We start from the raw sequence: 14,007 nt of genomic DNA on the forward strand, positions 1-14,007 counted from the left end.
AAATTAAAGGCACGTGTAGTACATTGTTACACATTTCAGGGGGGCTCTATACCATTGTTGACAACTGGCTCCCAGGACTTCATTAGCGCTACACTGAGGTATGCTCTAGCAGTTCAGTATTCATCTATCTTGAATCAAATGCAACCAAGTCTATACCTTATCTGCCTTGTGCCTCATTTAACCAAAGTTTCAGTTTTTTCTTGGAATCCATCAGAGAAGTTGTTCTATACTTCAGCGTGGTTGTCAACGTCTCTTTATCATTAAGCTATTAATCTTATCTGAGGATGTGACCTTTGGTCATTCCTACAATTGACCCTCTTTTCATATTAGCTCCAATAATAAATTTGGAAGTTCCATTAAGCCTAGGAATGAGCTGTGCAAATAAATATTATTCCAGAGTTAATGGTTCTCTTTTCAAATGATAATCTTCTCCTCCAACCTGCTAGGGAGCTCCTCTTAAAAATAATTAAAACATTGATAAAGGATTGAAACCCAATCTGTCTCCTCCCCAACTTCTGCCCACTCTCACTACCCCTGAATTAAAGCAAGTCCATCCAAGCAAAAAGTAATGGAATTTTAAAAGATTCCAACACCTTCTCATCTGAGGTCCCACTAGGTTACTGCTAGCTTATTTGGAATCTGGCTGCTTCATTATTGCTTTCAGCGGAATTAATATCAACTGCCTATTAATTGTCAATGTCAATGTCTTTAAAATTCATTGACTGGATCCCTAATGAAAAGACATTAGATGATAAGGCAAGTGATTTTTCTACTTTCTTTTTGGTGTCTGACATCATTAAGGTGATTAATGAGGTGACCAGGGAATCCAAATCACTTGTCACCATGATTTCTAGTACAATAGCCAAAGCTCAAAGGTGGGGAAGGAATGGTAACAAAAGTCTTCTTTTATCTCTGCTGTGTACTCTATTAAGGAGACGAATGTCTCACTTGTGTGAACCTGTCTGTAATACTAAACATTTGATTATAGCAAATGCTAAGAAAACCACAAACACGTGTTTATTTGCTTTCAAATTATTTGTAATAACTAACAAAGACTTGTTTTTACTGTTAAAGCTTTAAAATACATTCTAGATGGTGAAATAATGATTATAAAACAGAAAACAAATAGCTGCATCAGTACCTTTTAAAAGGAGTAGAAGGAAGGTACACTCACCAACAGAAGTAATTGGCTCAAGTTAGTAAAAAGTCCAACAGTAGTTCTCGGTTCAGGCACAGCAAGATGTATCTGGTCCCTCCTGTCCGTCCTTCCTTCCTTCCTTCCTTCCTTCCTTCCTCCCTTCCTTCCTCTCCCATTTTGCATCTGTCCCTCCTTTTCTCTGCTCTCATTTTCTTTGTGGTTTTCAAAATCCTAGGAAAAGACAGATGAAGAGCCAGTGAGGATTGAAAGAGAGAACTTCTTTTCTCTCATTGCAGCAACTTGCCAAAATTGATACAAACGCAGTTTGGGTCACTTGCTTAGTCTTAGAAGATGAGAATATAATATATTTTGATGTGTTCACATGCATCCAGTCCCAGAGAAAGGGGAAGTAGTTCACGCCAATGTGAAACATACTCCTAAGAGCAGGAAACTATAATACCTTTTTACCCATAAAAAGAAAATCACGCCTGAGCATCCAAATAATAAAATATCTACTATAGAAGGAATAAGTAGTGTTTTTAAAAGAGAAATGGGGTTTGCATTTAGTCACACCAACTTTTTTTCTGCAAAGCTATGAACTGATGGGCATTCTCATGCGTGGCTGGTAGAAGTATAAACTTTAGAATTTTCCTGGAGGACAATTTGGAAACATTTTAAATATGAATATATACCTTGATCAGGCAACTACCATTCTAGGAAATTGTACTAAAGAAATAATAGTAAATCTTCCAAAAGCGTAACAAAAGTGATGCTTATCTCAATGTACATAGGACATCAAAGAATTGGCAGCAATCCAAATGTCCAAAAGGTAGGGGAGAATATTAAAAATAGCATGGAGAGTAATATTTTTAAATTGATCTACTTACTTGTCTGTTATTTATTTATATAATCTGAAAAAAATATACACCCAGAGGCTAGAAGTGTTTGTGTGGTGGAAATGTGGGTGATTTGTCCTGTTTTCTTTTTGCTATCTCTATTTACTAATATGTCCCCAGTGAGTATAAACTTGTATTAATTGTGTAATGTTTGTATTCAGAGTTAGGAAAACTTGAACATGGACTTCTTAATTTGCTCCAAATATCCTTTCTAAGTGTTACCATGTTTGGATGGGAAGCATGGGACACAGGACATAGAACACTTCTAAGGTGTCTTTAGAGACCAAGAACCAACTAGAAACTATTTTCTCTTATGTCTGTCCTAAGCTAAGGGGCTGGACCCAAGGGTTAGGTCTTACCTATATTTGAAGTCTCTGGTAATAACTCAGGTTTCTTGGTAGTGAGGGAAATTAGCAAGCAGATGCCTGGGCTCCTCTTCCACAATGCCTGTTTACTTGCTGCACATGGACCTAGTGATGTGGAAAGCCTAGAAAGAATTACACAGAAGGGAAAAATGCCCCCAGTTCCTGAAATGGGAAGAGGACTGCCACTATAGCCCAACTTCACATGATATTTTAAAATTAATTCCAGGTACAATAATAATTTAGATGCAAAATATAAAATATGAAAACATAAGAAACTTTAGAAGAATATTTGAATAACCTTGCATTATACAAGATTCTCTTTAAAAAGATAGAAGACCTAAAGGCCCTACCTATGTAATATTTCATTACATAAAAATTACGCATTTTTCATGCCCAGTCATATCATAAACGAGTTAAAAGTGAAGGGAGAGACTGAGGGAAATATTTTCAATGCATGCCATATTAAGGGTTAATATTCCTTATATTTTAAAAATCTCTAGAAATAATTAGAGGAAAGTAAAGGGACAATGGACACAGAGGAAATCCTAATGGTTAATAAATATACAAGAATTCTCTTAACCTCTTGGGGCTTAAGGCAATGTAAGTTACAACAATGAGATGCCATTTTTTCACTCATGTCATACAGAATAATATGGTGACAATACAGTGCTGATGAGGAAACGGGGATATATAATCTCTGATATGTAATAATTAGTAATAAGTAATAATGGCCCCTTTTGGAAATTAATCAGGCAATAGCTGTTAAAATTGTAAACACCAACTTTGACCCACTAATCTCAATTTGGGAATCTATCCTATAGAAATAAAAATCTTTGTGTTATATGAACAAGAAAAATAAGAAAAAATAGAGGGCCACCAACAGGGGAAGCAGTTGGATAAATCATAACACTTTGTACTCTATGCAGGAATCCATTTCTATCCAGAAAAATAGGCTAGACCAGTGGCTCTTAAAGTTTGGTCCTTCGACCAGCAGTCTCAGCATCACCTAGGACATCAATTTTGGTAAAAAGATTTCCTTTCACCAAGCCTTAGTTGGTCTTCAGATTTAGCTTATGATGGTCCTGGCATAACCCTTCATTAAGCAAACTCTTTAAATATGTGGATCAGTCAAAGCAAAGATTCTTGGATTTTGCTTGAAGAGGCTAAAAAGCATAATTCCCTGGACTATTTTCTCCAAACTATCTTCATTAATGTTAAAGTTAAAACCCATCCATTGGACCCTCTGAAAAGATTATAGTCACTGAAAGCAAATTATGTAGATACCAACATGCATAGTAAAACTTCAAGCAATTTATTAAATGTGGATTTTGTCCTCTGGTACTTTATCCCAGTCCTTTCAACTGTGCTTTAAATTATAAATTATAAATGTGCAAAAACAATGTTTCCTATTTAAAGCCTTAAAAATCACTCATTGAAATACCATTTTTAAGGTCAAATAAGTCAAATGTTGAATTGCTGTTTTTTGGCTAAGATTTCCTTTCAAGGACAAAATATTCCAGTAATATCACCTAAAACTAATCCTATCTATATCCGAAGTTTGTTAGAAAATACACTTACTTGAAAAGTGAAAAGGTCTAGCAAGTCAATAAGTACATGACTGTGTGATTCAAAAGTTATATCCCAGGAAGTCACAGAAGCCATTGACTTGATCCAAAATAATCATGACTTTTAGGTAAATTTAACTTGTGATGTTGACTTCTTCCTTTTAATTACTTAGCTTTCAAATATAGTCAATAGTTGGATAAACTCTGATTATGGAGAACTCAGCTGAAAATATTTCGAATTAATAATCATCTGCAATGTGACATTTAAGATTCAAAAACTTTAGTCACTCCCACTCTCAACCTATTCTTTTTCCATGGCACAACTTTAGCGTTATAACTGAAGTGAATCTCTAATAATTAATGCCCAGGTGATTTGATTTTTGCATAATGCAAAAAAATTAAGAGGAACATTTACTTGTCCTTAAAAAAAATCTATAATCCACTAAACAGAACCTAGATATAAATGTCCTCAGGACTGAAAAAAATACTTCCATAGCCTATCAGTGTCATGGTGGTCTAAATGATTTCCAAGACAATGTCAAAAAAGGAAGCTTTTTGTCACTAACTTAAAAAAGATTAGACTTATATAATTTAATTAACTTAACAAACTCCACTGTAATACTTTAGAATTGAATCTCTTTTAATAGTCTAATTTTATTGGATTCATTACTGTTGTAAAGAATTTCTAACCCATGATTACATCTGTGCCTTTCCATACAGCCACTCAAGAGTCCTGAGGAAAAAAACCAACTACTTTTATTCTATGCTTTGGTTCTCAGCAGATACCAACAAATAGAGAAAATCCTTTCTGCCTTAGCTCTAAAATGTTTGCTCTGCATTAACACATCTCACTAGTATATTTTTCTTCCTTCAAGCAAATATTTGAGAACCTACTATGTGCCAGTAGTTGCCAGGCACTTCAAGTATATAAGGAAAATCAAGACAGGTATTTGACATAAATAACTTAAGTTACAGTGAAAATCTGTCTCTAAAATAGTTTCTTAAATACTTTTTGTTAACTCAATAATTACTCAATCAGATGTTTGACTCAACACGCATGCTATTTCCTACCCTATTAGTAACTGATTGCTTTTACTATTTGCTCTAAGTGTTTTACCACCTTCCATGGTGTTCCATTGGACCCTTCCCTTCATTGAGCCAGTTGGTCACAGACAGTTGACCAAGGAATAGATCCTATATACCTTCCAAAATTATTTTACTTTACTTCTATATTGTAACACCCTTTCTTTTATTAAAAAGTATTCTGAAATGCTGGAACCAAGAAGAATATTCTTATTTAAATATTAGGAATTTAGGTCTGCATAATTTAAAGTACAATACCTTCCCCTGAAAGGACTTATATGCTGTGCTGACAGAGTTTATCATTTTTATTTGTGGTGTTAATAGAATTTAGATTTAGATATCATTTGCATGGTCTGCATTAACAAGAAAAAAAGCAGACAATTGAATAGATTTGTAAACTGTCCATGTTCAAGGCAATGGGCAGATTAACTGTGAAGAGAAAAATAATATGGTTTTAGGAAAAAGTCTTTCTAGTTGAAACTCTCATCCATGGCCATGGGATTATTTTTTTCTCTCACTAAATCTTAGTCTATTCTGTAGGCCTAAAAGACTGCTCAGTAGGGGAAGAAATCCAATATTGAAAAATTCATGTTAGTCAAATCCCCACCAGTTGTTAATATCCCTCCAGAGCCATGGCCAGATTTTGCATGTAATCAAGATTCTTTGGTCATCTGTTGATTTTTGGATTACTGTAGTTATCTGACGATGTCTTTTAACATAGAGTCCTCTCTACCAAATTCCTCCTGTTAACCATAGGCACCATAGACCATTGAGACCAAAAAAGCTCAGGTTCACCACCCCATTAAGATATTCGTTTCTCTATGCTTCCAGATGATTACCCAAAAAAATTCTTCTATACATTTGCAACAACAAACTTTTTAAAAGTTTGATGCCATCCAGTAGAAATTTTCCTGGAAAAATTCTTTAACTAAAAAGTACTTTGTACTGCACAGAATTCTTAGAAAGGAGATATATAGAACCCACACTGGGGTTTCCTATTAGAACTACAACAAAGAAAATATGAACCACCATCTCCAACTGTTGGTTAGGAAAGAAGACATTTGAGTTAAAATGCCTGGGTTTGATTCCAGCTATGCAGTCTTGCACATATTACTTACTCCTTCTGATCTCTCTAAGCCTCATATTCTTCACATATAAAATGAGGATTAAGAAATGCCCATCTCAAAGGTTTTAGTGAAGATTAAATAAAATAAGGTGCTCAGTACAATGCCCAGCACACAGTTCCCTCTCTATCAATTCATGATTCAACACATATGTATGTGCTACTCTTTGGTCATTTTCAGAATTTTTAGTCGACCATATTTCATAATAGAATCTAAAGGATTTACCAGTTTTAATGGTAATTCACAGTTCCAAAGAGCCAGATTCATATTTATTTAAGTTCTGTAGTATTTTTTTAAATTTCTGTTTTCTTATTCATAAATAACATCTTTAATCTCTATTTCCTTCTTCCTGCTTTCTTGGTTATTTTGAGGTTTTTGATATTGCTGTTCTAACTTCTAAATCCCTTCATTTTTGCCTTGTCTTATATGCATTAGGACTCTGACTATAGCAGCATTTACTATAACCTGTAGGTTTAGGTACGATATGCCTCATTTCATTGCTTTGTAAAAAGTTGCAATGTTTGTTACCTTCTCTTTGATTTCAGAATAATCTGGAAATGGGTTTCTTAATTTCTATGCTGTCAAGATTCTTTTTGTTCATCTTTCAATTTTTGGATTACTGTAGTTATTTGAGAATACCTTTTAATTTAGTCATCTCTACCAGAACAAAAAAAGAGATTTTGTCTTAACAAGTTAAAAATTCATAATCATCTAAGGAAAGTTTTTTAATTAATAATTCTTGTAGACTTTAAGAATTCCAAGAAAATTTTCATAGGCTCAAGAGCCTCAATGCTGAGAAGCATGGAACAATTAGAAAAATTAAAAGAAAATCCATATTTGAATGTCTAGGTATTCAATCTATGTTGCTTTATTATGAATTTTAAATATTTAATAGGAATCAGATTAGTAGAATTTAAAGTATTCCCAGTTGCATTTATACTTTATTTCTCTCAATAATAATTTAAAAAATCTTTATAATTGAAATTATAAGTGAATCTTTATAATTGAGTCTTTATAAGTGAAGTCAATCCAGGGACTTCACTCTGGAAGTAAAATTAATCCAGACCCAGGCATCAAAGCAGAGTGTTCAGTGTAAAATGGGACCAGTAGACTGGTTTCAGTTAGGATGCAGATGATAAAAGTAAAGCCCATGTTGAAAAAAACAGTAAGTGCACCACCTGAACAATATGCATGAGGCATCAGGATAAGGAAGCCCTATCAATGAGGTACCTCTGCCTCAAGAAGAAAAGGAACCCCAGGAACAAGTAGCTTAACTTCAAAGATACTAGCCAACAACTCTAGGTGTAGAGAACCCTATATTAGTTCTCAAAGTTTACAATCTAATCCTCAGTCCCAGAATAATAGAACATTTTACCATAGACCCAGAGTTCTCTCTAGTTTTACATAGGTATATAAAAAGAAGAGACTATTTCCACAACTTTAAGCAAGTGGTTCTCACTAAACCTTAGTTTCCTCATCTGCTAAGTAGCTACTGGGTGGCAAGCAGCCTGATTATATAATCTGTAGGATTATTTTTATCTCTAACATTTTATAATTCTACAGGCTGGTGTTTATATCTAGTCTAAATGTTAAAAACATATAATGAAATCTCAATCAAAAATTGCCAGTTTACAACAGACCTTACTGAAATAGTTTTGATCAAATACACAAAACCCTGAAGTATTACTTGATAAGACTAGTTTTGAAATAATCCTGTTATTGATGATAAATTAGGTTTTTAGATATGAAGATTAATCATGTCAAAAGATATTTTCTGATGCTGAAATTTTATTTACTAAAAAGAATAAGAAGTAAACTTTTGAGTCCTTAAAATAAGCCAAGAAATATGGGCTAAATGTTTTCCATGTGCCAAATAACTGGGAATCATGAAAATAAAAACTGTGGACTATCAGTCTTTAGCAGATGCTGCTGGTTCCCAGCCCATATCCTTTGGGTCTTGTTACTTCAATTTGGTCCTGCACAAATACCAACTGCCAGTATTGCACCTTTTGACCCAAAAGTCTCTGATGCCTTGAAAGGCTGCCATGTCTATATCCAGCAGGCTTAAGTGCCAGGGAATTAATGCCTGTATCCCAGGGAGCAGCCTAAACCAATGGCTGAATGGAATTGCTATATGAATGCACAGCTTGCTAACCCCACAGGCAAAATATGTGCTTTACACCATTTTTCAGAATTTCCCGAGGTGTTAAGATCTGGTCACCAGTAGCAGTGGCTGCCTTGATAGTGCTTCCTGCGCTGGCTACCTCACTGTCTCCATGTCTCTTCCCTACTTCCCTACTCATGTTTATTTGCACTTGAGTCTTTGTCATAGGATCGACTCCTGAAGGTACCCAAATAAGACTACCAGAAACAGACTGTTCTCACTGTGCAAGTAAATCTTCATATAAGTTATGATTTTGTGTTCCACCACCACCCTTAAAAACGCCCTCATGCTCTTTGCCCAAAATTAGGAAAAAAAGAAAAAAAAACTTGTCAGGAATCTTGCATTTGCAATGAAAAAAAGTAATACACATTCACAAAAGAAAAATAAATATAGACATGAGATTTAACATCCACCCTAGAAACAAAGAACATTACAGAAACTTTTTAACACATGAAGATACTATAAGCTGAAGGGATGGAGGGAAGAAGGATTAGCCCTTTAGTTACCATTTCTCTGCTCTTAGGAGAATTTTGAAGATAAAGACTTAGACAAGCATATTTTATCAGGTTTGGTGTGAGCAGGGTATATTCTGCTGAACACTGGTTCTGAGTGTGGTTCTGAGTCTAAAAGCAAAATCCTGGCACAGACACATCATGGATATAACCTTAACCTAATGCAGTGGTTGGAACATAATAGGCACTCGGTATGTATCTGTAAATATATAGTGAGAACCAAGATGGATCAGGCAGGCTTTAGAGACCTTTAGAGACTAATAAAGAAGAAGTTAACCTTTTATAACTAGCTCAACACTCTAGAAAGAAAGGTAAAAAGAAACTTCAGTGTTTCTTATAAATCATCCAGCTCAGCTCACCAAGTTAGAAAAGAAGTCCACTTGTTAAAAAATCCCATATGAACTGTCTTTCAGGAGCTTGGCAATAATAGAAAGGAGGATGGACATGCTCCAAAGAAAGAAAGAAAAACTTCCATCATCCCAACTTTGTTTTCAATATAAAGTTGACACACAAGGCAAACTTTAAATTTTACTTTCAGAGTGACTAAACAAATTAATTATTGTTGTAATATCTTGGCTCTCATGTGTGAAAGTCAAAATTATACCTTTCCAATTGCCTATTTTCACTGAATCACTCACGAACACACTATGAGTTACAGGCATGCTGCCTGACCATTATGGAGCTATTAATATTAATAGGCCTGACCCTAGGTTAAAATTATTCTGATGGGGATAAGAGAAATTAAACCTTTGACTGATCAAGACTTCTTATGTCACCTCTCATTATAACAAATTCAGTCTTAGGGCACCTGGGTGGCTCAGCTGGTTAAGTGACCGATTCTTGATTTTGGCCCAGGTCATTATCTCACAGTTCATGAGTTTGAGTCCCACTTTGGGCTTCATGGTGATAGTGTGGAGCTCCTTGTGATTCTCTCTCGCTCGCTCGCTCTCTCTCCCCCTCCCTCCCTCTCTCCCTCCCTCCCTCCCTCTCACTGCCCCGTCAGTGTGCTCTCTCTCTTTCTCTCTCTCTCAAAATAAATAAATAAACTTTAAAAAATGAATTCAGTCTTTTGTGCTCATCCTATTTCCCTTCCTTCTTTTCTGGTCTCTTTCAAAGGGAACTTTCTTGGTAAGCCCAGTCCCCAAGATTTTATCATTCTCAATTTGGAGAATAGGTATAGTAATTCTGAATGGAGGAAAGGGGATGCTTTGAAAACCACATGGTCTGGAGCTTCATAAGACAGGAAGTAAAGGGAGAGAATCAAAGAGAATCAGGGACTATGATATATGAAAATTTGCTAAATTGAATAAATAAATGGTATTTTACAGTGTTGTTGAATTACAGAGCTGTGATTCAAATGTAAATCATTCAGATACTTGTCTGGGAGTAAAAAATTTTACTAGAGTAATGTATCAGTATAGTATAGGAAGTATTGTCTGCAATACCAGGCTAAGCTGCCTCTCCTACTCTCCTAACCTTTTATAAACTAAAGCTATTTACAAAGATGTTAATGGGTCCCCACAGCACTAGTTGGACAATTTTCAAATAATCTATTAGAAAATCAAACCACCAAACAAACATTAAGCTATCATCTTCCCATCAACTATAATATCCTTCTGTCTCTATAAGACAGATGTTTAGATGTGTATATTCTATCTGGGGAAAAGTGGGAATTTTATTTCAGCTTTCTGTGCACCATTAGGTTGCTAGAAATCATGGAAACCTAAATTACACATGTAAGTTATTTCATGCATTGAGACCTCTTGTAGGAAGAAAGCAGCAATCAAATCAGTCAGCTCAAATCATCCTCGACATTAGCAAGGTGGCTGTAGGATCATTTTAAGAAATGACTTTCTGTTCCTATTAGCAGACTGATTACACCCTATATTCTGTTCCAGAAACATATTACTATACCAGTCTCCCAAAATGTGTAGTAAAAGAGTATAATCTCTTTGCCAGTATTTATATTCAAGTCAAAGTTCTTAAAAAAAAAAAAAAAAAGACAAGAACAACAATACCAAAAAAAATGGGAACCATGACAGTAACCCTTCAGCAAAATCAATCATTAAGGCAAATATTTACTGTTTGGGTTAATGAACATAGATGTGTGGACAGAAGTTTAACGTCCATGCAATCTGTTTCTGGTGCATTAGCCCTCACATTACAAACAACAAACAAGATTCTTTCTTGTTTAAATTGTGTCCCACATGCTCAGAATCAATCTTGATCAACAGACTGCAGTATAATTTGGCAGTTCAGAAATGACAAGATTATGGTCACATTTCAATTAAAAAATAATTTCAGAGAAGACAACTCATATGCATTATGTATCTAACAATCCTTCTGAAAGACATTTAGGAACCTGCCTCATCCACTCTGAACAGAGAGTCTTGGTCTACTTTGTCAAACAATATAATATAGATGAATTACTTACAAAGAAGATACAGGCAACCTCCCATGTTTTATATAATAAATTCCTGAAATATATTCAAAAGTTAAATGTGAAAAAATAAAATTGTTTGTGTAAATCCTAGCTCCACAAATTACTAGTTAAAAGATGTTAAGTTACTTAACATCTCTGATTCATACATTTATTCATTCAACAAATATGTTTGTCTGTTATGTGTCAGACACCATTATAGGTTTTGGGAATGCAGAAGTCACCAGGCAAGGCTACAGGCCCTGTCTTCATACTTTTAAGTGAAGGAAGCAACGAAAGGACAAATGTAGAAAGAAAAGTTTTTAAAAAGAGGAGAATGGGATATGAACTATTAGAGAGGTCTTAGGTATATGTTAGATATTTTAGATAGAGTCGAGTAAGATGTCACCAAGAAGATGATCTTGGTGATAAATTGAAGGAATTTAGAAAACAAGTCATGTCGATATCTATGGAAGGAAAGAGTGCTCCATGAGTGGCAAGTACAAAGGCCCTGAGGCAAGACTATGCCTGAGGCTATGAGACTAGCTAGAACAGAGAAATGAAGAGTGTTAGGAGATAAACTGGGGAACAGGCCATGAAAGCCTTTTCATTCATAACAAGGACTTTGAGATAATAATAAGTTATTAGAGGATTTTTTTTAATGTTTTTTTTTTTTTTTNGGGCTCGAACCCACGAACCGCGAGATCATGACCTAAGCGAAAGTCGGACGCTTAACCGACTGAGCCACCCAGGGGCCCCAGTTATTAGAGGATTTTAAGAAGTGATATTTCGGGTTTACTTTTGACAAGAATAATAATACTTCTTGCTCACAGGTTTACTATAAAGATTAAATAAAATAATTCACATAAAATGCTTCCCATAGTACATGACAAAGGCTAACCATAAAATATTAACTTTCATAATTGTTCTCATTAACTAGATAGAGATTAGAAAAGCATGATCAAAATAGAAAGTCATTGCATGGGCAATTCTTCAAAAATAAGAGTAATAATCCAAGGAGGGAAAGAGAAATAATAAAGAGATGCTTTGGTTCAAAGATCAAGTGAAGATAATTTCTAGAACATTTAAGGGCTTTAAAAATAGAGGAAAATCTTAAAGTACAAAACAGAGGAATATTAAACTTTCCAGGTGAATCTCTCAATGCTTTAAGCACAGAAATAATTGGAAATCGATTTGAAGCTGTTTCAAATTGATGCTTCTTCCAATTTAGGGCCAGGAAGAAGGATCCAAAACTGTTTGGATGGCTTTGGGCAAAGTATTATACTCAGTAAATAGAAAGAATTTGTTGTAAATAGATTCCAAGAAAGCTACTAATAGGCCTTCCCGCTGGCTGAGCAAGATTACTGAAATAAAACAAAGCAAGGCAAAATGTACTATTGCCTACTTAAGCAGTCTGGCATAAAAATTAATGCAGTAGCTGGATATGAGAGAAAAAAATAAGCAGATCATCTCAAAGCCTCATGAGAGACAATGTATCTCATTTCTCTAGCAGTAACCTATGACAGGTGTACAATAGGCATGAATGATACAACCGCTGGAGGACTTATGCTTTGAACTCCCAGACAACCTTTGAAGTGCAAGATCTCATTTCACACACAGCCCAAGGAAGAGTATATTGTATCTTTCCTTTTTATATCATTTTATGTATTCCATTCCTTTTAAGAGCATTTATTGATTATCTATTATGTGCAAGGAGCTGTGGAAAATAGAGAATTGTGCAAGACATGGTCCTCACCACCCAAGAAACTTATATTACAGCAAAGGGATACAAGGTACAGACTATATTCATTCAACATAAGACACCATCTATATAATTTAAATCAAAGTAATAGCTTTATGGAAAACAAGAAAATCATTAAATATGCATAGAACTTTTTGGATATCTCAATTTCAGAAACATTAAAATTTGCAAGAAATGAATACCTCAATATATAAAATCAGGTATATAAATCTCTACACTAAAAGGAAGCATAAGTGTCAAAGATAGTTTCTGAAATAACTAGGCATTAGAGGAGCACAAGGGAAAAAGGTATTAGTACTGGGTCAGAAGGGTTAGCAAAATACAGATGATGTTAACATTTCAGCTGAGCTGTAAAAAAAGAACCAGAAAGTCTATAATGGAAATGGCGGGTAAAAAAATGCATCCCAGGCAAATGGAAATGGAGGGTAAGAAATGCATTCCTGGCAGATGAAATGGCACACATAGAGGTGCAGAGCAAAAATTACTCTGCACAGAGCAGCAGTCATAAATTCAGACTGATGAAAGTAGGTTCATATTAGACCCAGTTTTAAGGAGTTTTAAATGTTAAATAAAGGATAGTAAACATGGCCCTGCCGGAATAGAAAGTTTTATTTATTTAAAAATTTATTTATTTATTTTTTTACAAATAGTTTATTGTTAAGTTGGTTTCCATATAACACCCAGTGCTCATCCCCACAAGTGCCCTTCTCCATGCCTATCTCCCCCTTCTCCCCCCACACCCATCAGTCCTCAGTTTGTTCTCAGCATTCAAGGGTCTCTCATGGTTTACCTCTCTCCCTCTCCCCCACCATTTTCCCCCTTCTTCTCCCTTACGGTTCTCCGTTAAGTTTCTCCTAATCCTCCTATACGTGCAAATATATGGTATTTGTCCTTCTCTGCCTGACTTATTTCATTCAGCCTAACACCCTCAAGGTCCATCCATGTTGCTACACATGACCAGATTTCATTCTTTCTCATT

General features: G+C 35.0%; 1 long non-coding RNA gene across 1 annotated transcript in view; it reads right to left on the reverse strand.

Moving 5' to 3' along the window:
- Nucleotides 1-1,292: 1,292 nt before the first annotated feature.
- Nucleotides 1,293-14,007, reverse strand: part of LOC144245394 (uncharacterized) — a 46,335-nt gene continuing 33,620 nt past the window's right edge. Inside the window, exons 2-3 of the long non-coding RNA XR_013339245.1 lie at nt 2,394-2,504; nt 1,293-1,369 (exon numbers count right to left, since the gene is read on the reverse strand). This is a non-coding gene — a long non-coding RNA (uncharacterized LOC144245394). The remainder of the gene's footprint in view (nt 1,370-2,393; nt 2,505-14,007) is intronic.

The sequence above is a fragment of the Crocuta crocuta genome, unplaced genomic scaffold (assembly GCF_008692635.1).
Source record: "Crocuta crocuta isolate KB4526 unplaced genomic scaffold, BGI_CrCroc_1.0 scaffold343, whole genome shotgun sequence".
Classification (NCBI taxonomy): Eukaryota; Metazoa; Chordata; class Mammalia; order Carnivora; family Hyaenidae; genus Crocuta; species Crocuta crocuta.